The 27,095-nt window shown below is 27.5% G+C and overlaps 1 long non-coding RNA gene across 1 annotated transcript; it reads right to left on the reverse strand.

The window, feature by feature from the left end:
* Positions 1-418: 418 nt before the first annotated feature.
* Positions 419-26,916, reverse strand: LOC111624164. Its single transcript, XR_002756528.1, has 3 exons — positions 26,827-26,916; positions 18,260-18,322; positions 419-598 (listed from the first exon to the last, which is right to left on the reverse strand). It is a non-coding gene; the product is annotated as an uncharacterized LOC111624164 (long non-coding RNA).
* Between the last annotated feature and the right edge of the window lie 179 nt (positions 26,917-27,095).

Consider the following 27,095-nt stretch of genomic DNA (forward strand, 5'->3'; position numbering starts at 1 on the left):
TCTTCCAGTTTTCATTTTCTCTATTTTTTCTTATCACATTACTCTTTAATTTTAGCTGTTATAAAAGCTATAAAACTTAAAATTAAATAAGAAGGACAAGAAGCAATTTTCTGGAATTTGAAAGAATATTCTGTGTTCATTTATTTTGATTGAAATGATAAAATAAAAGTTGTAATAATTCTAATGAATAAATTTACAAATTTATGTTACTGTGAGTTAATAAAAATACTTTTGAACACTTTCAATTATTAATTGATAATACATCTATGTATGATCTTACAATATTAGGCATTTGAGAATTGAATAAATAAAATTACTGTATATAACTAGGTTAGAAAATATGCTTTTAGAAATATTATTTAAAATGGCTCAGTAATTTGTATTTATGAATAAGAATATGAAAAAATAACTAACCTTCCTCAAGTGGACTAGGTGATGAAGTGTACATGCAAGCAGTAAGTGATGAGTCTGCAGTTTCTTCCGAGAGGTTTGAATCTTCATTTTGATTCTTATCTTTTAATTCAGTTATTTCTTTCATATCTGTAGATTTTTTTAAATTATAGTCATTATAGGAATCTTTTTCTGCAACTTCATTATTCTGTAAAAAAATATACATATATTTCATTCTTTAAGTATTTATATAAACAAATTATGCTTTTCTAAATCACTTTATAAAACATGTATTTGTAACATGCAATAGTTAATCAAATACATTAATAATTTCTTTTAGACTTTCATAAGATCAATACTTTAAAATAATTAATTAGATAAAAGATACTTTAATGGAACAGGACAGTTTACAAAAGAAAAATTCAAACACATTGAGTACCTGATCCTGATAATCAGTATGTAGTACTCAAAAGCATTTTTGTTATAGCTTTATTGAATTTCACACTGATAATAAATTTTAAGGATAGGATTTCATTAAATATTCAAAATTAATTAAATTTAAAGTACTGGTAAACTACCATACTACCATTCATACCTTTAAAAATGCAGTAAGATTTTAAATCTGACACATATATGTAAATTTTAGGTGTTCAAATATGTCATCTTTGTCAGTTTTTGGTTTTGGTATTGGATATTTTTTAATCTATGTAGAAGTTTGACATGTGTTTAAATATTTGATGTCCTAAACTGTTAATATTCGAAATGCAACTTGTTCCAGAAGATAATTTTTGTTCTTATTTTTTAAATTGTAATTTGTTTTTCTATCCTAAGGAAGAGCATTTAAAATGACTGAAAACATTAGAAAAATTAAAATCTTACTGTATTTTTAAAGGTATGAGTAATAGTACTGTAGTTTATGATGAATGAAGTTTTGCTGAATAGCACCAGTAAACAGAAATATAAAATAAAAATAATATTCTTCAAATGAAAAATGCAAGTTGTTAGTATAAAAGTAAAAGAAAATGAAGAGACAAAACAGCAGTTTTAGCAATGTCATTCATTAAATCTGTTATATAAATATCCTCTAACCTTATTTTTAATTAAAGCCAAACAATCTACTGGATTATACTAAGCTTTATCAAGGCTAACCAAACAATCTATCAGATTAGCCTTAATATAACCTGATATAATCCAGTAGATTATTTGGCTTCAATTAAATTTGGTTAAATAATTAAGTAAAATTATAAATAAAAAATTATATCTTCCACAAAAATAATAGTGCAACTTAGAAATTGCACTATTATTTTATGAGCGTATATCAAAATTTAGAAAATTATATTATTACATACAGATGTTAAATTATTTTAAAACAATAGATTAGCTACATTTGCCTGTATTAATTGTATCAAAATGTGATATTACAATAAGTACAACAGTTCAATTCTACTTTCCAATAAACTATTGAACAACTTTACTAATAAATTATGCTTAACAGTCTTAATAAATTCAAGTTTTCTAATAAAAGAAAACTAAGAAATGAATTATTCTGTTCATTAATGCAAAACTATTGGCATACAAAGTTAAACTTATCGTAACCATAATTTGATTCTTACTTCTAATAGAAGAATTTTTATATCAATAACAAATTTGAAATATAATTGGATGATTCTTCATAAGATTCATCAAATCTGAGTGTAAAATTCTGAATTGTTGCTACATCAAAAACTTTCAAGCTCAAAACAAACTAAAACTGCAATTTAAGAATTCCAGCAACAAGTTTTTTTCTTTTAAGTTTTTATACTCTGAGAATCTAATGAATTTCACCATGGGTTTAACTAGACCTACAATAGGGTACTGATGGTGAGGAATGGGTCCAACATATTCAGATCAAATAATCTACAAAAATTTGAGGATCAAAACTGTACTCAAATCCAAAGCACTTATAGCAATAAGCTGAGAATTTTATTACAATATGTAGAGTATTTACTTAAATTCTATGATAAATTTAATTTTTGAATTCTGGAAAATATTCTACCAAGCTCAGGGCTGTCAATAAAGGAAAGAACCTAGAGAAATCTTGAAGCTTTAACCTGCTTTTTATGTATAAAATGAAAACATTACATGTATTTTATTTGTTCAAAAAACTGCTAAAGAGGCCTGCTAAGAGACCTCTGGAAAGACTGGCTCTGTTTAGAGCTTGTATGGGTCCCCTGGGCTAATGTAAGCTCTTGACAACCCTGACCATAATACAATATATAGTAATAAAGCAAAATTTGCTTTAAGAATATAAAATAACATTGGATAAAACTAATGTTTTTAAAAATGTAGAAAAAATTATTTTATTTTTGAAATTCTTTTGTAGATTGTTACTTATATAAAAATAAATATATTAATACAATATTCCAAATAAAATTAACTTAATGTCTTGACCTAAAAATAACAAGTTAATCCTGAATATAATATTCGTTACACAAAAAGAGAAATAAACTTAATTCAATTTTTTATCAGTTGTTTTAAATTTTAAAAAATTTAGTAATCTTAACTTTTTCTTTAATTGCAATCAGCACATTCCTTATCTTTAATTATCATCATTTTTAGTAAAATCATTATATCAGTATATTTTAAAATTATCTTAAAACTTTATAAAATAAAATATTTTATTTTTAAAACTATTATATAAAATCAGTTTGTGTCAGAGTATAAATTAAGGATTACAAATTTGTCAAGAGATAAGCAGAGTTTATAGATATCAATACTCTAACATTTAGACCTATACAAAATCAAATAATTATATCTTATAAAATAATGTTTGTGAAGATATTAAGATGTCAACAGAGATGAATTTGGCAGATTAACCAGCTGAATAAAGAAATTTAATTAAAATATAAAACTTACATCAGCATTAGAAAGATAAAATGTATGAAAGTTATAGGCTAAGATATAACATGAAAACAAAGTGAAATGGGTTACAAATTTAGATGTTGCAAATATATTGAAAAAAACTTTAAATGAAAAGGATAATATTTGTGTTAGTGGTAAAATATAACAAATAAAAACAGTACAGTACAGTGCGAAGATAAAGAAAGCTGAACTAAAAAATAGCACAAAAATAACATTAATACTGAAAAATATCAAAATGTGGACATAAGATAATGATGACCAAGACAAAACCTTTCTCACTTGTTTCTAGCCGTTTATACACAAGTACGAATAATAGATAATGATTATGAAACAGCAATATTTTTGACTAAAATACAAAACTGATAGCAAAAAATACAAAAAATCCCATTAGAATAATTGAAAAGATTGATATTACCTACAAATGAAGAAAATTAACTTTAAAAGAAAACAAATAAATGGTAATAATAGCAGCTGTAAGTTTGATTCATATCAAAGGAAACTGCAAGACATAAATAAAATGACAGACAGATAAGAAGTTCACTTTGAAAAAGTTTTTTGCGCTTTATTTATAGTTCTTCTAATAAGTAGTTTAAAAAGTTCTTTTCATTCCCAAAAATTTTAAGGTAAAAAAATTAATATTGAATTTTAATAGTTTGCTCAAAAACAAAACAAACAAACAAAAAATAAAAAAATTTATAGAATTCTGCAATGAAAACAAGATACGAGGGCTGTTCGGAAAGTTCGCGGCCTCAAATAGAACAACAAACAAAATAATGTTAAAACTTTTTTATTTTTCAATGTAGTCTCCTTTGTTAGCTATGCACTTATTCCAGCGATGTTCTAGCTTTTTTATGCCATTACAATAGGTCGATTTGTCAAGGTGTGCAAAATACTCGTTTACTTCAGAGATGACTTTGTCATTTGAGTGGAATCTCTTTCCAACCAAGAATTATTTTAAATTTGAAAAAAGGTGGAAGTCACTGGGGGCCAAATCAGGTGAGTACGGTGGATGTGGAACTAATTGGAAGCGAAGTTCGTTTATCTTTTGTTCAGTGATTCTGGCGGAATGTGCAGGTGCATTATCGTGGTGGAACAGAACTTTTTTCTTCTTCAAGTGTGGCCTCTTTTCTTCGATTTCTTTCTTCAGTTTTTCCAAAAGTTCACAGTAATAGACAGCATTAATGGTCTTTCCTCTTTCTAGGTAGTCAATAAAGATGATGCCTTTAGCATCCCAAAAAACCGAGGCCATCACTTTACCCGCTGATGGAACTGTCTTTGCCTTCTTTGGTGGTGGCGAACTGTGGTGTTTCCATTGCTTCGACTGTTCTTTTGTTTCAGGAGTGTAGTAATGGATCCACGTTTCGTCAGTAGTCACAAACCGACGCAAGAAATCCCGTGGGTTTTTCTTGTAGAAGTCCAAACACTTCTTTGACATCAAAGTGCGAACACGTCTTTGCTCAGCGGTCAGCAGATGCGGCACCCAACTTGCTGAGACCTTCGTCATACCCAAATTTTCGGTTAGGATGTGGTGCACTCGGTCGACAGAGATGCCTGTTGTCTCAGCTATCTCACGCGTTTTCAAACGGCGATCTGCTAACACCAAATCGTAAACTTTGTCGATATTTTTTTCAGTGACAGCAGTTGACGGCCGTCCGCTGCGAGGGTCATGTTTCACACTCTCTCTGCCAGATTTAAAAAGGGCTGTCCATTTTTTCACAGTGGTTTACGAAGGAGCAGACTCTCCCAAAACTTCATCCATGTCAGCTTTGATTTGAGATGCGGTCAACCCTTTTTTCGTCAGGTATTTTATGACCGCACGAGTCTCCGTCTTCTCCATTTTTGACAAAGCATGTGCACATTGACTATCTGCTAAGCTGTCGTGGCAAACCTTTACAACAAATCAAACGGAAATTGGTATCGTATCTTTAGCAAGGATGGCTGAATTATTCCCGCCAAAAATTAAATTGATCGCAGCGCCGCATATAGGCAAGGCCGCGAACTTTTCGAACAGCCCTCGTAGTTGATTAGAACTTATAAATAACTTAGCAAATGTCATCAGCAAGTTTATTCAAAACAGCTTACGTATTGATTGATCTTATACATTGACTGTTTCTGATTGCATAATGTTCTCTGAAAATGAAAATAATACTAAAAATATTAAAATAAGTTCTTTTAACATCTTTTACATTTAAGTTCTTAATATGTATATTGCTATAAACTACAACAATTTGATACTTTAACAATTGCTAAATGATCTGTTAGATTTTATTGAATTATATTTTCAGGCAACTTAATGATCAGAATCAAAGCAATTTGTCTAGAGGAATGCATTAGGCTGCTATCGCTTAATAAATTTAATATAGTAGAACTTGATTATCTGAAACAGCTAAAAAAGAAAAAAAAAAAAACAAAACTAGAATGTAAAAGCATTATAGAGTACATATCACAGTGTACAATAAACAGATTCAAACTCACCATGTAACTGAAAATTACTACATCATCTAATTAGAGAATTCTTGAGAATTCCATAACCCTGCATCTGCAGCAGTGTAGGAATGTTACTGATAATTCAATGATTCAAAACTTACAGTTAAATTATGTATGTAATCAACCAAAATAAACATAATTTAAACTGAAAGTCTTCCAAGAATTCCAAGTTTTCTTGAGAATTCCAAAATTCTGCAGATGCAGAATTTTGGAATTCTCAAGAATTTTCTAATTGGAATATAGCTGGTGATCCTAACAAGAAAGAAAATGCTACATCATATATTGATTGTAGCACCATGAATCCAGATCATATATATTTAACATTAATTGTATCAAAAACACAAAAACAAACAAGTTTCTGGATTATCTGAAATTTTGCATATCCAAAAGATACCTAGTTCCATCAAGTTTGGATAATCAAATTTCCAATGTAATTAAAAATAAATTAAGTTTTAAATTTAATTTAGATTATTCTAGAAGTGGAGAATCAACCTGGAGTGAGCCCTGAACCCGTAATTCCTGCTTGCCATGTGGTTATGTTGCCAGTTATGCTATCCAGACCTTCTGATTTTTTTTTTGAGCTATTAATGTAATAAAAACATTTTTGAGTACTTTTTTTTAACCCAGTTATAATACCCAGACCCTGCTTCATTTGGCAATTACATATATTGTTATATATAGTGCAAAACATTCCTCTTCAATTGCTTATGCTTATTAGGGGCTTGAAGATATGCTATGCTATTTTCAAGCCATTATATCTCAATAAACATACGTTTAGAGCAACATGCAAGTTTGTTTGTTTCTTTATTTTTAAACATATCCAAATAAAATGTGGTAGAATAACTAGGAGAAAATTTTGCCTTTGCTATTTGATAGGGCAACTATTGATATTTTATAATTTGTTAAATACAAACTAATCTTCGGTAAAAGTTTATTTTAGAAAATATCATGAAAGTAATCATGATAACAAATATAGATTATATAAACTAGTCAATCTTGCAGAAACAAGACATTAAACAGTCTTGTTTTAATAACTACACACAAAGAATTAAATTAGTATAAGCTAATTCTTTTTCTAGAGATTATGAAATAACAAACCAAAAGTAAAAAATTTTACTATTGTATTTTCATATTTATAACCTATGGTAGCATATAATGTATAATGGCATATACTTCACAGATCTTTGCCTAACTTGTGCCTATGGAAGTTAGCCATTGCACTGTATGTGTTTGTAACTGCAATTTTAAATTAACTTATAACCCATCACATCATAAAACCCATATCTCCAGTCAAAAAGTATTTCAAACACAGATATCCCATTGGTTATATGCACAAAGATATGGTACTCAAAGCTGATTAATTAAGATTAGCCAAATGGAATAAAACTGTTCAATAGTTAACAATAATTATATGCTAAAAATTAGTTCAGAATTTCTAAAAAATAAATCAACAGGATTAATCATATTGGAAGTTCCTTATTAAAAAAAAGGAAAAAATGTAATTAAATCTTTAAAAAATAAATATTAAAACTATATTTTAATGGTTTCTAGTTAAAATAAGAAGGAAAAACATGATATAATAAATTGCTGATGTATCAAAATATAAATATAAAATCATAAAAAATTTCTTTTAAATAAATAAAATTATAAATTAGTTTTAAAAAATAATTTTCATTTTAATTTAATATTTAGTTCTCAAAACAGTCATACACTTGTATCATAAAGATATCAACTAGGTTCATATTATTTATTAATTTATAAAACTTAAATTGTACCCTTTAGCTTTTTACAGTTTATAATAGTCAATAAATGAAATGAAGTAACATAATGGAACATATGACTGTTAACAAAGAGAGAATAAATTCATTTAGTTTCTATTCAAAACTGATTTCAACATGAAAGGTCAGGAGCAGTTAAGAGGATAAAAAGAATTCCATATATATAAGACATCTAAAAAATACAATAGTATGCTTAAGACATTAACAAATTTTAAACAAATGAATACTGAAAATGTATTACAGAATTCATCAGTGATATTTAATATTTCATCTTGAGGCACATAGTTTTGCTTTGAAAAATTAATAAAATTGTTAAATTATTGTAATAGAATTAATTGTTTAATAAATACATATAACTCATGAATAATTAACAAATTTTCTACAAAAATTTATAATAATAAAAACATTTTTTTTCTTTCATATTTTAACTTTTGCATATTTAAGTAAATTTAGCATAGTTTTTAATATAAATATAAACATCACAAGAACCCAATGTATTAATAATCATCCAACTATCAGCCAAATTGATCAGGCTAATTTGTAGCATAATTTCTGCCTCATTAATTTGGCTGATGGTTGTATGGTTATAGTTTTTAATTATATAAAATAATAAATTTTAATAGTACTGTATAACATATTTTAAAGAAAAAAAGATTCTAAAAAATCCAGGACAAAATATATTTTTTAAAACATATTGTAAAAAATACAAATAATAAAGACTTATACAAATAAAAATATTTGTGTAGTCTTCCTTGTCATTCTTTTCACAACCACAGGAATCATAATCCACATTTTTTAGAATTTTATGGAAAATATCCAAAGTCGCAGAACTTTTACTCAATTTGCATAGTTATAAGCAGGGATGTAACTTATAAGGAAAGGTCAGCTTGGCCAATGTGGTCATGCTTCCTGTGATTGTGAAAAGGACAACAAGGAAGACCACAAGAATATTGTTATTTGCATAAGTCTTTATTATTTGTATTTTTTACAATATGTTTTGAAAAATTATATTTTTATTTCAATTCAAAATCATTTTTATCATTATTTCAATATTTTTAATGGTGTTTACAAAACAAATTCTAATATAAAAACAATGATTTGCACAACAATTAATTAAAAAAATAATTAAATAAAATTACAATAATTTAATTTGATTTTGTGTTATTTTATGTAGGTACTTTTAATTTTCATTTTTTATGAATGAATCTATGAGCACTAAGTTTTTGACTCAACAAAAAAGCAAATCATCAATTTCATTTTTTAGTCATTATATGCATGTATAATCTTTATTTTGTATAAATATACATATTTCAAAACAATTATTTTGTTTATTTCTTACAACATAGTTTAATTTTTGAAAAAAATCACAATGTGCTCTCAATGGTTTTTAAAATTTTCATTGCACCCCTACTAAAGGTTGCTTACCCCAATTTAAACTGTCAATTCCAAACTAAATTGTAAGCATAAAATTTAAAAATTAATTATGTGAGTAAAGAGTTTTTTAAATTTATATACTGTATAAAAATACTTTAAAATTATGATTTTAAAATTTTAGATGTCAGAGTTTCAGCATCGGTAAAGTAGTTTTTTCATTTCAGAAAAAATTTTAAATGATCTTCACTCTAACTTGATTTCTAGGAAAATTAAGTTATGTAACTATTTATAAAATAAAATTCAGCATATAAAAATCAAATAAATTTTTATCATTTCCAATAATTAAGATTATAAGTATGAAATGTTTCCTACAAAGTATCCAACAAAAAGAAAAACACAATGTTTGTTAATAAAATGTCTCCAAAGAATTTTATATTTTATAAATTATAACTATACATAATTATCATATGATGATAAATAATGATATTTATAGTTTCTGTTATGCTTTCAACATGATTCACACACCACTTCTCTTAAATATTAAATAATCAATTGTATGTAGTCATAAAAATAAAACAACTGAACCAATTTTAAATCATTCTTTACAAAATTAACTTGAATTAATATTATAAAAAGTAAAATGAAATAATGACAATGATGAAAAAATTAAGAATTATATATTATTATAGAAATACATTTATATGTTTAAAAATATATAATTCAAGAGTTTGTACAGTCAAGTATAATAAAAGTTACCTATTTACAGACAGTACTGTTTAATAATTATGATAATTAATGTATGGTATCATATATATTATCATGGACATTCACAAAACTTATGGACATAAATAACAAATATCTGATTCCATAGTAGAGAATCTATGATTTTTCAGCATCAGTTTCCCAGCATGTCCTTCCTTCCTGTCTCTGCTGTGAGCAGCCATGTTTATCATATACTTTGCACATGTAATTGGGCTGCAATTTGAAAAAATTGTAGACCAATAAATTCCCACTGTTGTCTGTCCATCTTTCCTTAATCTCGTGAATGGAGTTAGATAGGTGAATGACAAGACCAGATATGGAGACCTTACGGACAGGAGGCCTCAATTAACTATATACGAATTTCCAATGCAAACCAGATGCGTTATTTCAATTCAAAAATTTTACCACAAAAGGAGTTAATAGATGGCCAACATGACTCTATTGTTAAAGGAAAAGTATAATGTACAGGGGTAAGCCACTACTAATTTGAGGTGGAATTTATAAAACTTAAATTGTACCCTTTAGCTTTTTACAGTTTANGTTAGATTTTATTGAATTATATTTTCAGGCAACTTAATGATCAGAATCAAAGCAATTTGTCTAGAGGAATGCATTAGGCTGCTATCGCTTAATAAATTTAATATAGTAGAACTTGATTATCTGAAACAGCTAAAAAAGAAAAAAAAAAAACATATTTTTAAAACTATTATATAAAATCAGTTTGTGTCAGAGTATAAATTAAGGATTACAAATTTGTCAAGAGATAAGCAGAGTTTATAGATATCAATACTCTAACATTTAGACCTATACAAAATCAAATAATTATATCTTATAAAATAATGTTTGTGAAGATATTAAGATGTCAACAGAGATGAATTTGGCAGATTAACCAGCTGAATAAAGAAATTTAATTAAAATATAAAACTTACATCAGCATTAGAAAGATAAAATGTATGAAAGTTATAGGCTAAGATATAACATGAAAACAAAGTGAAATGGGTTACAAATTTAGATGTTGCAAATATATTGAAAAAAACTTTAAATGAAAAGGATAATATTTGTGTTAGTGGTAAAATATAACAAATAAAAACAGTACAGTACAGTGCGAAGATAAAGAAAGCTGAACTAAAAAATAGCACAAAAATAACATTAATACTGAAAAATATCAAAATGTGGACATAAGATAATGATGACCAAGACAAAACCTTTCTCACTTGTTTCTAGCCGTTTATACACAAGTACGAATAATAGATAATGATTATGAAACAGCAATATTTTTGACTAAAATACAAAACTGATAGCAAAAAATACAAAAAATCCCATTAGAATAATTGAAAAGATTGATATTACCTACAAATGAAGAAAATTAACTTTAAAAGAAAACAAATAAATGGTAATAATAGCAGCTGTAAGTTTGATTCATATCAAAGGAAACTGCAAGACATAAATAAAATGACAGACAGATAAGAAGTTCACTTTGAAAAAGTTTTTTGCGCTTTATTTATAGTTCTTCTAATAAGTAGTTTAAAAAGTTCTTTTCATTCCCAAAAATTTTAAGGTAAAAAAATTAATATTGAATTTTAATAGTTTGCTCAAAAACAAAACAAACAAACAAAAAATAAAAAAATTTATAGAATTCTGCAATGAAAACAAGATACGAGGGCTGTTCGGAAAGTTCGCGGCCTCAAATAGAACAACAAACAAAATAATGTTAAAACTTTTTTATTTTTCAATGTAGTCTCCTTTGTTAGCTATGCACTTATTCCAGCGATGTTCTAGCTTTTTTATGCCATTACAATAGGTCGATTTGTCAAGGTGTGCAAAATACTCGTTTACTTCAGAGATGACTTTGTCATTTGAGTGGAATCTCTTTCCAACCAAGAATTATTTTAAATTTGAAAAAAGGTGGAAGTCACTGGGGGCCAAATCAGGTGAGTACGGTGGATGTGGAACTAATTGGAAGCGAAGTTCGTTTATCTTTTGTTCAGTGATTCTGGCGGAATGTGCAGGTGCATTATCGTGGTGGAACAGAACTTTTTTCTTCTTCAAGTGTGGCCTCTTTTCTTCGATTTCTTTCTTCAGTTTTTCCAAAAGTTCACAGTAATAGACAGCATTAATGGTCTTTCCTCTTTCTAGGTAGTCAATAAAGATGATGCCTTTAGCATCCCAAAAAACCGAGGCCATCACTTTACCCGCTGATGGAACTGTCTTTGCCTTCTTTGGTGGTGGCGAACTGTGGTGTTTCCATTGCTTCGACTGTTCTTTTGTTTCAGGAGTGTAGTAATGGATCCACGTTTCGTCAGTAGTCACAAACCGACGCAAGAAATCCCGTGGGTTTTTCTTGTAGAAGTCCAAACACTTCTTTGACATCAAAGTGCGAACACGTCTTTGCTCAGCGGTCAGCAGATGCGGCACCCAACTTGCTGAGACCTTCGTCATACCCAAATTTTCGGTTAGGATGTGGTGCACTCGGTCGACAGAGATGCCTGTTGTCTCAGCTATCTCACGCGTTTTCAAACGGCGATCTGCTAACACCAAATCGTAAACTTTGTCGATATTTTTTTCAGTGACAGCAGTTGACGGCCGTCCGCTGCGAGGGTCATGTTTCACACTCTCTCTGCCAGATTTAAAAAGGGCTGTCCATTTTTTCACAGTGGTTTACGAAGGAGCAGACTCTCCCAAAACTTCATCCATGTCAGCTTTGATTTGAGATGCGGTCAACCCTTTTTTCGTCAGGTATTTTATGACCGCACGAGTCTCCGTCTTCTCCATTTTTGACAAAGCATGTGCACATTGACTATCTGCTAAGCTGTCGTGGCAAACCTTTACAACAAATCAAACGGAAATTGGTATCGTATCTTTAGCAAGGATGGCTGAATTATTCCCGCCAAAAATTAAATTGATCGCAGCGCCGCATATAGGCAAGGCCGCGAACTTTTCGAACAGCCCTCGTAGTTGATTAGAACTTATAAATAACTTAGCAAATGTCATCAGCAAGTTTATTCAAAACAGCTTACGTATTGATTGATCTTATACATTGACTGTTTCTGATTGCATAATGTTCTCTGAAAATGAAAATAATACTAAAAATATTAAAATAAGTTCTTTTAACATCTTTTACATTTAAGTTCTTAATATGTATATTGCTATAAACTACAACAATTTGATACTTTAACAATTGCTAAATGATCTGTTAGATTTTATTGAATTATATTTTCAGGCAACTTAATGATCAGAATCAAAGCAATTTGTCTAGAGGAATGCATTAGGCTGCTATCGCTTAATAAATTTAATATAGTAGAACTTGATTATCTGAAACAGCTAAAAAAGAAAAAAAAAAAAACAAAACTAGAATGTAAAAGCATTATAGAGTACATATCACAGTGTACAATAAACAGATTCAAACTCACCATGTAACTGAAAATTACTACATCATCTAATTAGAGAATTCTTGAGAATTCCATAACCCTGCATCTGCAGCAGTGTAGGAATGTTACTGATAATTCAATGATTCAAAACTTACAGTTAAATTATGTATGTAATCAACCAAAATAAACATAATTTAAACTGAAAGTCTTCCAAGAATTCCAAGTTTTCTTGAGAATTCCAAAATTCTGCAGATGCAGAATTTTGGAATTCTCAAGAATTTTCTAATTGGAATATAGCTGGTGATCCTAACAAGAAAGAAAATGCTACATCATATATTGATTGTAGCACCATGAATCCAGATCATATATATTTAACATTAATTGTATCAAAAACACAAAAACAAACAAGTTTCTGGATTATCTGAAATTTTGCATATCCAAAAGATACCTAGTTCCATCAAGTTTGGATAATCAAATTTCCAATGTAATTAAAAATAAATTAAGTTTTAAATTTAATTTAGATTATTCTAGAAGTGGAGAATCAACCTGGAGTGAGCCCTGAACCCGTAATTCCTGCTTGCCATGTGGTTATGTTGCCAGTTATGCTATCCAGACCTTCTGATTTTTTTTTTGAGCTATTAATGTAATAAAAACATTTTTGAGTACTTTTTTTTAACCCAGTTATAATACCCAGACCCTGCTTCATTTGGCAATTACATATATTGTTATATATAGTGCAAAACATTCCTCTTCAATTGCTTATGCTTATTAGGGGCTTGAAGATATGCTATGCTATTTTCAAGCCATTATATCTCAATAAACATACGTTTAGAGCAACATGCAAGTTTGTTTGTTTCTTTATTTTTAAACATATCCAAATAAAATGTGGTAGAATAACTAGGAGAAAATTTTGCCTTTGCTATTTGATAGGGCAACTATTGATATTTTATAATTTGTTAAATACAAACTAATCTTCGGTAAAAGTTTATTTTAGAAAATATCATGAAAGTAATCATGATAACAAATATAGATTATATAAACTAGTCAATCTTGCAGAAACAAGACATTAAACAGTCTTGTTTTAATAACTACACACAAAGAATTAAATTAGTATAAGCTAATTCTTTTTCTAGAGATTATGAAATAACAAACCAAAAGTAAAAAATTTTACTATTGTATTTTCATATTTATAACCTATGGTAGCATATAATGTATAATGGCATATACTTCACAGATCTTTGCCTAACTTGTGCCTATGGAAGTTAGCCATTGCACTGTATGTGTTTGTAACTGCAATTTTAAATTAACTTATAACCCATCACATCATAAAACCCATATCTCCAGTCAAAAAGTATTTCAAACACAGATATCCCATTGGTTATATGCACAAAGATATGGTACTCAAAGCTGATTAATTAAGATTAGCCAAATGGAATAAAACTGTTCAATAGTTAACAATAATTATATGCTAAAAATTAGTTCAGAATTTCTAAAAAATAAATCAACAGGATTAATCATATTGGAAGTTCCTTATTAAAAAAAAGGAAAAAATGTAATTAAATCTTTAAAAAATAAATATTAAAACTATATTTTAATGGTTTCTAGTTAAAATAAGAAGGAAAAACATGATATAATAAATTGCTGATGTATCAAAATATAAATATAAAATCATAAAAAATTTCTTTTAAATAAATAAAATTATAAATTAGTTTTAAAAAATAATTTTCATTTTAATTTAATATTTAGTTCTCAAAACAGTCATACACTTGTATCATAAAGATATCAACTAGGTTCATATTATTTATTAATTTATAAAACTTAAATTGTACCCTTTAGCTTTTTACAGTTTATAATAGTCAATAAATGAAATGAAGTAACATAATGGAACATATGACTGTTAACAAAGAGAGAATAAATTCATTTAGTTTCTATTCAAAACTGATTTCAACATGAAAGGTCAGGAGCAGTTAAGAGGATAAAAAGAATTCCATATATATAAGACATCTAAAAAATACAATAGTATGCTTAAGACATTAACAAATTTTAAACAAATGAATACTGAAAATGTATTACAGAATTCATCAGTGATATTTAATATTTCATCTTGAGGCACATAGTTTTGCTTTGAAAAATTAATAAAATTGTTAAATTATTGTAATAGAATTAATTGTTTAATAAATACATATAACTCATGAATAATTAACAAATTTTCTACAAAAATTTATAATAATAAAAACATTTTTTTTCTTTCATATTTTAACTTTTGCATATTTAAGTAAATTTAGCATAGTTTTTAATATAAATATAAACATCACAAGAACCCAATGTATTAATAATCATCCAACTATCAGCCAAATTGATCAGGCTAATTTGTAGCATAATTTCTGCCTCATTAATTTGGCTGATGGTTGTATGGTTATAGTTTTTAATTATATAAAATAATAAATTTTAATAGTACTGTATAACATATTTTAAAGAAAAAAAGATTCTAAAAAATCCAGGACAAAATATATTTTTTAAAACATATTGTAAAAAATACAAATAATAAAGACTTATACAAATAAAAATATTTGTGTAGTCTTCCTTGTCATTCTTTTCACAACCACAGGAATCATAATCCACATTTTTTAGAATTTTATGGAAAATATCCAAAGTCGCAGAACTTTTACTCAATTTGCATAGTTATAAGCAGGGATGTAACTTATAAGGAAAGGTCAGCTTGGCCAATGTGGTCATGCTTCCTGTGATTGTGAAAAGGACAACAAGGAAGACCACAAGAATATTGTTATTTGCATAAGTCTTTATTATTTGTAATTTTTACAATATGTTTTGAAAAATTATATTTTTATTTCAATTCAAAATCATTTTTATCATTATTTCAATATTTTTAATGGTGTTTACAAAACAAATTCTAATATAAAAACAATGATTTGCACAACAATTAATTAAAAAAATAATTAAATAAAATTACAATAATTTAATTTGATTTTGTGTTATTTTATGTAGGTACTTTTAATTTTCATTTTTTATGAATGAATCTATGAGCACTAAGTTTTTGACTCAACAAAAAAGCAAATCATCAATTTCATTTTTTAGTCATTATATGCATGTATAATCTTTATTTTGTATAAATATACATATTTCAAAACAATTATTTTGTTTATTTCTTACAACATAGTTTAATTTTTGAAAAAAATCACAATGTGCTCTCAATGGTTTTTAAAATTTTCATTGCACCCCTACTAAAGGTTGCTTACCCCCAATTTAAACTGTCAATTCCAAACTAAATTGTAAGCATAAAATTTAAAAATTAATTATGTGAGTAAAGAGTTTTTTAAATTTATATACTGTATAAAAATACTTTAAAATTATGATTTTAAAATTTTAGATGTCAGAGTTTCAGCATCGGTAAAGTAGTTTTTTCATTTCAGAAAAAATTTTAAATGATCTTCACTCTAACTTGATTTCTAGGAAAATTAAGTTATGTAACTATTTATAAAATAAAATTCAGCATATAAAAATCAAATAAATTTTTATCATTTCCAATAATTAAGATTATAAGTATGAAATGTTTCCTACAAAGTATCCAACAAAAAGAAAAACACAATGTTTGTTAATAAAATGTCTCCAAAGAATTTTATATTTTATAAATTATAACTATACATAATTATCATATGATGATAAATAATGATATTTATAGTTTCTGTTATGCTTTCAACATGATTCACACACCACTTCTCTTAAATATTAAATAATCAATTGTATGTAGTCATAAAAATAAAACAACTGAACCAATTTTAAATCATTCTTTACAAAATTAACTTGAATTAATATTATAAAAAGTAAAATGAAATAATGACAATGATGAAAAAATTAAGAATTATATATTATTATAGAAATACATTTATATGTTTAAAAATATATAATTCAAGAGTTTGTACAGTCAAGTATAATAAAAGTTACCTATTTACAGACAGTACTGTTTAATAATTATGATAATTAATGTATGGTATCATATATATTATCATGGACATTCACAAAACTTATGGACATAAATAACAAATATCTGATTCCATAGTAGAGAATCTATGATTTTTCAGCATCAGTTTCCCAGCATGTCCTTCCTTCCTGTCTCTGCTGTGAGCAGCCATGTTTATCATATACTTTGCACATGTAATTGGGCTGCAATTTGAAAAAATTGTAGACCAATAAATTCCCACTGTTGTCTGTCCATCTTTCCTTAATCTCGTGAATGGAGTTAGATAGGTGAATGACAAGACCAGATATGGAGACCTTACGGACAGGAGGCCTCAATTAACTATATACGAATTTCCAATGCAAACCAGATGCGTTATTTCAATTCAAAAATTTTACCACAAAAGGAGTTAATAGATGGCCAACATGACTCTATTGTTAAAGGAAAAGTATAATGTACAGGGGTAAGCCACTACTAATTTGAGGTGGAGAGCATATATTTTAAATTAAATAAATTAAAAATATGATAAAAAAATTGCAGCTGGGCTTTGTGAAGATATCACAATAAATAACTGCTCATACATATTTATGTTATGTACTGTACTATACACAATATATACATAACGACTACTATATATATAATAATAATAAATTTTTTTAATTAAAAACATGACAAATTTCAATTTTTAAAATTTGTGTAAAGTTCTACTAATTTATACATATAGTTGTGACAACAGTTCTGACAGAAGTATAGCTACAAGGAAGATTAACACTCCACCTTTCAGCAGTAGGCCTATAAATAATTTTAAGAACTTTTTGAACAGTGTGTGGACTAATTTTTTATAGTTCTAAATTTTTACAATCAAAGTAAACTCAATCACTCTCACATATATTTAAATGGTTTTTTACAAATTAAGAATACATAAGAATATTAATTTATATATAAATGCATAAGCTATAATTTCAACATAATGTTTTACATGTTAAATGTTAATGCTTTGTATATTAAAAAAATGTCAAGTATTTGTTATTTTATACTTGAAAATATTACAGTAAGAAATAATAATATTGGCATATACTATGTTGAAGTGAAACAACAAAAAGAGGAGTTTGGTCTTTGGTTCAATCTTTAAACATAAAAAAGTATGAATGAATACCATTTCCTAAAACATTTTCAGTTCACACAGAAATGTCATGTTCAGGAACATATAAAATATGACTTACATTTCCTTTATGGCAGTTTTCCAGTGATATCTATTCATTCACTTAGTATTCAAACTTCTTGATCTATCCCAATACAATTGTTTAAAAAAAAATAAATTTGACATTTTTAGAATATAAATAATCATTCTGCAATGAACTAAGAGATTTTAAATGCTAAGTAAACAATAGATGAGAAAATTAAAGCAAATATATGTCAAATTTCAGAAACATATTTTAAAGTTAAGAACAAAACATTTTAAAAATTAGTAAAAACTGCATTTACTACAAAATTTAAATCTACAACCAATTAAACTTTAAAATTGTAAAATTTGAGCAAATAAATAGTTTTTGACTCATTTCACAACATTATACTAAGAATTTATGATCACTTTTTAATTTGATGTATGATTATGAATTAAATGATTTGCATTTAAGCAACTAGAAACGTGTAAACTCTTCACTCCAAAGCATAGAAGAAAGAACCAAGTTTGTACAGTCAAGTTCATTCCGTATCAAACCACTATTTGATATGGAACGAACGAACCATTCCTTCTCCCACTAGGAATTTTTGCCTTTCTTTGCACGAGAATTGTGTATAAAATTTATTTTTCCTGCTACGTTGTATACCGGCGGGTGCTCACACAACAGCATTTCTGTCGGTAAACGTTCACCTAGGTGCCCCAACGGCGGCACCTCCGTCAATGCCATTTTCACTACTTTTTTAAGGAAAATCAATGTTTTATTTCATATTTTTTACATAAATCACACCACCACCACCACGATCGTCGACCCTCGGCGTGATATTCGTTTCCAAATGTCAGTTTTTAACACTTATCAGTCTACCACTATCCTACACGCTTAGCACGTACATGCATGCCCGGGATGCTCTCACCTCATTGCCCAGGTGGGGACGAGCCCCACAACCCCCTAAAACTATATAACATCAAGTACTCCACGTACAGTCAAGTGGGCTACTGGAAGCCGGCACAGTCGTGTGGGCTAAATTGTTAAAAACGATACAGCCATTGGGGCTACCTAGGCGAACATCTACATTTCTGTCCCTTCTCCATTTCTGACCGGGTTACCCCTGGTGCTTCCTTTTTGCATTTAATCTGTCTTTTTCCCTTCTCACTTCAATTCTAACCTGAATCTGTGACTAGACTTTTGTCTTTATTTAATATCAATACCCACACACATACTTCTCCTACATTCTACATCTAGGAAACTCCCATTAAGTAAATGAGAAAAGTGCAATCACCACGAAAACATATTCTTGACGAAAAAACATCAGAACAAACTTGATTAAGTTGCTGCTGTATGTTTAAAAAAAAAAAAAAANCGGTCAACCCTTTTTTCGTCAGGTATTTTATGACCGCACGAGTCTCCGTCTTCTCCATTTTTGACAAAGCATGTGCACATTGACTATCTGCTAAGCTGTCGTGGCAAACCTTTACAACAAATCAAACGGAAATTGGTATCGTATCTTTAGCAAGGATGGCTGAATTATTCCCGCCAAAAATTAAATTGATCGCAGCGCCGCATATAGGCAAGGCCGCGAACTTTTCGAACAGCCCTCGTAGTTGATTAGAACTTATAAATAACTTAGCAAATGTCATCAGCAAGTTTATTCAAAACAGCTTACGTATTGATTGATCTTATACATTGACTGTTTCTGATTGCATAATGTTCTCTGAAAATGAAAATAATACTAAAAATATTAAAATAAGTTCTTTTAACATCTTTTACATTTAAGTTCTTAATATGTATATTGCTATAAACTACAACAATTTGATACTTTAACAATTGCTAAATGATCTGTTAGATTTTATTGAATTATATTTTCAGGCAACTTAATGATCAGAATCAAAGCAATTTGTCTAGAGGAATGCATTAGGCTGCTATCGCTTAATAAATTTAATATAGTAGAACTTGATTATCTGAAACAGCTAAAAAAGAAAAAAAAAAAAACAAAACTAGAATGTAAAAGCATTATAGAGTACATATCACAGTGTACAATAAACAGATTCAAACTCACCATGTAACTGAAAATTACTACATCATCTAATTAGAGAATTCTTGAGAATTCCATAACCCTGCATCTGCAGCAGTGTAGGAATGTTACTGATAATTCAATGATTCAAAACTTACAGTTAAATTATGTATGTAATCAACCAAAATAAACATAATTTAAACTGAAAGTCTTCCAAGAATTCCAAGTTTTCTTGAGAATTCCAAAATTCTGCAGATGCAGAATTTTGGAATTCTCAAGAATTTTCTAATTGGAATATAGCTGGTGATCCTAACAAGAAAGAAAATGCTACATCATATATTGATTGTAGCACCATGAATCCAGATCATATATATTTAACATTAATTGTATCAAAAACACAAAAACAAACAAGTTTCTGGATTATCTGAAATTTTGCATATCCAAAAGATACCTAGTTCCATCAAGTTTGGATAATCAAATTTCCAATGTAATTAAAAATAAATTAAGTTTTAAATTTAATTTAGATTATTCTAGAAGTGGAGAATCAACCTGGAGTGAGCCCTGAACCCGTAATTCCTGCTTGCCATGTGGTTATGTTGCCAGTTATGCTATCCAGACCTTCTGATTTTTTTTTTGAGCTATTAATGTAATAAAAACATTTTTGAGTACTTTTTTTTAACCCAGTTATAATACCCAGACCCTGCTTCATTTGGCAATTACATATATTGTTATATATAGTGCAAAACATTCCTCTTCAATTGCTTATGCTTATTAGGGGCTTGAAGATATGCTATGCTATTTTCAAGCCATTATATCTCAATAAACATACGTTTAGAGCAACATGCAAGTTTGTTTGTTTCTTTATTTTTAAACATATCCAAATAAAATGTGGTAGAATAACTAGGAGAAAATTTTGCCTTTGCTATTTGATAGGGCAACTATTGATATTTTATAATTTGTTAAATACAAACTAATCTTCGGTAAAAGTTTATTTTAGAAAATATCATGAAAGTAATCATGATAACAAATATAGATTATATAAACTAGTCAATCTTGCAGAAACAAGACATTAAACAGTCTTGTTTTAATAACTACACACAAAGAATTAAATTAGTATAAGCTAATTCTTTTTCTAGAGATTATGAAATAACAAACCAAAAGTAAAAAATTTTACTATTGTATTTTCATATTTATAACCTATGGTAGCATATAATGTATAATGGCATATACTTCACAGATCTTTGCCTAACTTGTGCCTATGGAAGTTAGCCATTGCACTGTATGTGTTTGTAACTGCAATTTTAAATTAACTTATAACCCATCACATCATAAAACCCATATCTCCAGTCAAAAAGTATTTCAAACACAGATATCCCATTGGTTATATGCACAAAGATATGGTACTCAAAGCTGATTAATTAAGATTAGCCAAATGGAATAAAACTGTTCAATAGTTAACAATAATTATATGCTAAAAATTAGTTCAGAATTTCTAAAAAATAAATCAACAGGATTAATCATATTGGAAGTTCCTTATTAAAAAAAAGGAAAAAATGTAATTAAATCTTTAAAAAATAAATATTAAAACTATATTTTAATGGTTTCTAGTTAAAATAAGAAGGAAAAACATGATATAATAAATTGCTGATGTATCAAAATATAAATATAAAATCATAAAAAATTTCTTTTAAATAAATAAAATTATAAATTAGTTTTAAAAAATAATTTTCATTTTAATTTAATATTTAGTTCTCAAAACAGTCATACACTTGTATCATAAAGATATCAACTAGGTTCATATTATTTATTAATTTATAAAACTTAAATTGTACCCTTTAGCTTTTTACAGTTTATAATAGTCAATAAATGAAATGAAGTAACATAATGGAACATATGACTGTTAACAAAGAGAGAATAAATTCATTTAGTTTCTATTCAAAACTGATTTCAACATGAAAGGTCAGGAGCAGTTAAGAGGATAAAAAGAATTCCATATATATAAGACATCTAAAAAATACAATAGTATGCTTAAGACATTAACAAATTTTAAACAAATGAATACTGAAAATGTATTACAGAATTCATCAGTGATATTTAATATTTCATCTTGAGGCACATAGTTTTGCTTTGAAAAATTAATAAAATTGTTAAATTATTGTAATAGAATTAATTGTTTAATAAATACATATAACTCATGAATAATTAACAAATTTTCTACAAAAATTTATAATAATAAAAACATTTTTTTTCTTTCATATTTTAACTTTTGCATATTTAAGTAAATTTAGCATAGTTTTTAATATAAATATAAACATCACAAGAACCCAATGTATTAATAATCATCCAACTATCAGCCAAATTGATCAGGCTAATTTGTAGCATAATTTCTGCCTCATTAATTTGGCTGATGGTTGTATGGTTATAGTTTTTAATTATATAAAATAATAAATTTTAATAGTACTGTATAACATATTTTAAAGAAAAAAAGATTCTAAAAAATCCAGGACAAAATATATTTTTTAAAACATATTGTAAAAAATACAAATAATAAAGACTTATACAAATAAAAATATTTGTGTAGTCTTCCTTGTCATTCTTTTCACAACCACAGGAATCATAATCCACATTTTTTAGAATTTTATGGAAAATATCCAAAGTCGCAGAACTTTTACTCAATTTGCATAGTTATAAGCAGGGATGTAACTTATAAGGAAAGGTCAGCTTGGCCAATGTGGTCATGCTTCCTGTGATTGTGAAAAGGACAACAAGGAAGACCACAAGAATATTGTTATTTGCATAAGTCTTTATTATTTGTAATTTTTACAATATGTTTTGAAAAATTATATTTTTATTTCAATTCAAAATCATTTTTATCATTATTTCAATATTTTTAATGGTGTTTACAAAACAAATTCTAATATAAAAACAATGATTTGCACAACAATTAATTAAAAAAATAATTAAATAAAATTACAATAATTTAATTTGATTTTGTGTTATTTTATGTAGGTACTTTTAATTTTCATTTTTTATGAATGAATCTATGAGCACTAAGTTTTTGACTCAACAAAAAAGCAAATCATCAATTTCATTTTTTAGTCATTATATGCATGTATAATCTTTATTTTGTATAAATATACATATTTCAAAACAATTATTTTGTTTATTTCTTACAACATAGTTTAATTTTTGAAAAAAATCACAATGTGCTCTCAATGGTTTTTAAAATTTTCATTGCACCCCTACTAAAGGTTGCTTACCCCCAATTTAAACTGTCAATTCCAAACTAAATTGTAAGCATAAAATTTAAAAATTAATTATGTGAGTAAAGAGTTTTTTAAATTTATATACTGTATAAAAATACTTTAAAATTATGATTTTAAAATTTTAGATGTCAGAGTTTCAGCATCGGTAAAGTAGTTTTTTCATTTCAGAAAAAATTTTAAATGATCTTCACTCTAACTTGATTTCTAGGAAAATTAAGTTATGTAACTATTTATAAAATAAAATTCAGCATATAAAAATCAAATAAATTTTTATCATTTCCAATAATTAAGATTATAAGTATGAAATGTTTCCTACAAAGTATCCAACAAAAAGAAAAACACAATGTTTGTTAATAAAATGTCTCCAAAGAATTTTATATTTTATAAATTATAACTATACATAATTATCATATGATGATAAATAATGATATTTATAGTTTCTGTTATGCTTTCAACATGATTCACACACCACTTCTCTTAAATATTAAATAATCAATTGTATGTAGTCATAAAAATAAAACAACTGAACCAATTTTAAATCATTCTTTACAAAATTAACTTGAATTAATATTATAAAAAGTAAAATGAAATAATGACAATGATGAAAAAATTAAGAATTATATATTATTATAGAAATACATTTATATGTTTAAAAATATATAATTCAAGAGTTTGTACAGTCAAGTATAATAAAAGTTACCTATTTACAGACAGTACTGTTTAATAATTATGATAATTAATGTATGGTATCATATATATTATCATGGACATTCACAAAACTTATGGACATAAATAACAAATATCTGATTCCATAGTAGAGAATCTATGATTTTTCAGCATCAGTTTCCCAGCATGTCCTTCCTTCCTGTCTCTGCTGTGAGCAGCCATGTTTATCATATACTTTGCACATGTAATTGGGCTGCAATTTGAAAAAATTGTAGACCAATAAATTCCCACTGTTGTCTGTCCATCTTTCCTTAATCTCGTGAATGGAGTTAGATAGGTGAATGACAAGACCAGATATGGAGACCTTACGGACAGGAGGCCTCAATTAACTATATACGAATTTCCAATGCAAACCAGATGCGTTATTTCAATTCAAAAATTTTACCACAAAAGGAGTTAATAGATGGCCAACATGACTCTATTGTTAAAGGAAAAGTATAATGTACAGGGGTAAGCCACTACTAATTTGAGGTGGAGAGCATATATTTTAAATTAAATAAATTAAAAATATGATAAAAAAATTGCAGCTGGGCTTTGTGAAGATATCACAATAAATAACTGCTCATACATATTTATGTTATGTACTGTACTATACACAATATATACATAACGACTACTATATATATAATAATAATAAATTTTTTTAATTAAAAACATGACAAATTTCAATTTTTAAAATTTGTGTAAAGTTCTACTAATTTATACATATAGTTGTGACAACAGTTCTGACAGAAGTATAGCTACAAGGAAGATTAACACTCCACCTTTCAGCAGTAGGCCTATAAATAATTTTAAGAACTTTTTGAACAGTGTGTGGACTAATTTTTTATAGTTCTAAATTTTTACAATCAAAGTAAACTCAATCACTCTCACATATATTTAAATGGTTTTTTACAAATTAAGAATACATAAGAATATTAATTTATATATAAATGCATAAGCTATAATTTCAACATAATGTTTTACATGTTAAATGTTAATGCTTTGTATATTAAAAAAATGTCAAGTATTTGTTATTTTATACTTGAAAATATTACAGTAAGAAATAATAATATTGGCATATACTATGTTGAAGTGAAACAACAAAAAGAGGAGTTTGGTCTTTGGTTCAATCTTTAAACATAAAAAAGTATGAATGAATACCATTTCCTAAAACATTTTCAGTTCACACAGAAATGTCATGTTCAGGAACATATAAAATATGACTTACATTTCCTTTATGGCAGTTTTCCAGTGATATCTATTCATTCACTTAGTATTCAAACTTCTTGATCTATCCCAATACAATTGTTTAAAAAAAAATAAATTTGACATTTTTAGAATATAAATAATCATTCTGCAATGAACTAAGAGATTTTAAATGCTAAGTAAACAATAGATGAGAAAATTAAAGCAAATATATGTCAAATTTCAGAAACATATTTTAAAGTTAAGAACAAAACATTTTAAAAATTAGTAAAAACTGCATTTACTACAAAATTTAAATCTACAACCAATTAAACTTTAAAATTGTAAAATTTGAGCAAATAAATAGTTTTTGACTCATTTCACAACATTATACTAAGAATTTATGATCACTTTTTAATTTGATGTATGATTATGAATTAAATGATTTGCATTTAAGCAACTAGAAACGTGTAAACTCTTCACTCCAAAGCATAGAAGAAAGAACCAAGTTTGTACAGTCAAGTTCATTCCGTATCAAACCACTATTTGATATGGAACGAACGAACCATTCCTTCTCCCACTAGGAATTTTTGCCTTTCTTTGCACGAGAATTGTGTATAAAATTTATTTTTCCTGCTACGTTGTATACCGGCGGGTGCTCACACAACAGCATTTCTGTCGGTAAACGTTCACCTAGGTGCCCCAACGGCGGCACCTCCGTCAATGCCATTTTCACTACTTTTTTAAGGAAAATCAATGTTTTATTTCATATTTTTTACATAAATCACACCACCACCACCACGATCGTCGACCCTCGGCGTGATATTCGTTTCCAAATGTCAGTTTTTAACACTTATCAGTCTACCACTATCCTACACGCTTAGCACGTACATGCATGCCCGGGATGCTCTCACCTCATTGCCCAGGTGGGGACGAGCCCCACAACCCCCTAAAACTATATAACATCAAGTACTCCACGTACAGTCAAGTGGGCTACTGGAAGCCGGCACAGTCGTGTGGGCTAAATTGTTAAAAACGATACAGCCATTGGGGCTACCTAGGCGAACATCTACATTTCTGTCCCTTCTCCATTTCTGACCGGGTTACCCCTGGTGCTTCCTTTTTGCATTTAATCTGTCTTTTTCCCTTCTCACTTCAATTCTAACCTGAATCTGTGACTAGACTTTTGTCTTTATTTAATATCAATACCCACACACATACTTCTCCTACATTCTACATCTAGGAAACTCCCATTAAGTAAATGAGAAAAGTGCAATCACCACGAAAACATATTCTTGACGAAAAAACATCAGAACAAACTTGATTAAGTTGCTGCTGTATGTTTAAAAAAAAAAAAAAAAGTATAGCAACATTCTACCTCAAGTATTTCTGTGTATATAATTTTTCAATTAATTTTTTCTTATATAAAAAGTACTTACTGAAGTTGATTTCATCATTTAGAAGGGAAAAAAATACTCGAAAGAAAACATGCAAAACAGACGACTGTCTTTCAGTTTGCGGAAGGAACAGTCACGCCCCCTCGTTTTCGTTAATGGCGTCACTCAAAAATACTAATAAAAATGTCAAAATTATTATCTTAGAAAAAATGCCGTGCGTTTCAATTTAATATTTTTTATATAGACAGATAATTTTGACTGTCGAAATAATGTAATAAAATATGCTAGTTCTTTTCTTTTGTTGATATAGA

Source organism: Centruroides sculpturatus, unplaced genomic scaffold, assembly GCF_000671375.1.
Source record: "Centruroides sculpturatus isolate CEXI.00-Female unplaced genomic scaffold, Cexi_2.0 scaffold380, whole genome shotgun sequence".
In the NCBI taxonomy this organism is placed as follows: Eukaryota; Metazoa; Arthropoda; class Arachnida; order Scorpiones; family Buthidae; genus Centruroides; species Centruroides sculpturatus.